Genomic DNA, 696 nt, shown 5'->3' with positions numbered 1-696 from the left:
ATAACGGACAGTATATTTTCACAGCATGTGTTACAGTTTTTTACAGACGCTAGGACACATTTCTCAATACTTAGGTCACTTTTGCGAAACTCTTCACACAGTGAGCACAACAGAAGTCTATGTGGGCTAAACTGAGGATCAATTATCATTGCTTTGGCACAAAATTCATTCAATGACCACATCTCTCAAATTTCATGAATTCTTTTCTCACTCAGACACAACAACTGCCAAAACTCTTTGTACGTACAGGCCAATTTGCACATGCTTACATACTGTTTTCAAAACTGTTAAACTTATGTTCAAAACAATAACATAATACAAAACTGAATAAGAGCAATTTGCTACATTCCTACAGTAATATTTTAATGAAATATATTTTAAATCTTAAAATTAAATGCTATAAAAACAATTGGACAATTGGACCAGCCACAGCTGATTCTCATTGTATTTTGTATTTTGGAATTACTCAGTGCAAAAAAATAAAAATAAATAAACAACATAAAATATTGATAAATTCTGCATCATGTCTGTTTCATTCCAGTAACATATATTGCAGTGAATTATAAACAGAGATATGTCCTTGTTTTACGCAAGAAAACATTGTATAATGCTACATGTTGTTAGTGTTTTTTAGGTCATTGTTTTGTGGGTGACAAAGTGTGTTTGTCAGCTGTCAACCTTTGCAGTGTTCTGGAA

The sequence above is a fragment of the Megalobrama amblycephala genome, linkage group LG13 (genome assembly GCF_018812025.1).
Source record: "Megalobrama amblycephala isolate DHTTF-2021 linkage group LG13, ASM1881202v1, whole genome shotgun sequence".
NCBI lineage: Eukaryota > Metazoa > Chordata > Actinopteri > Cypriniformes > Xenocyprididae > Megalobrama > Megalobrama amblycephala.
This window is presented reverse-complemented; position numbering follows the sequence as displayed.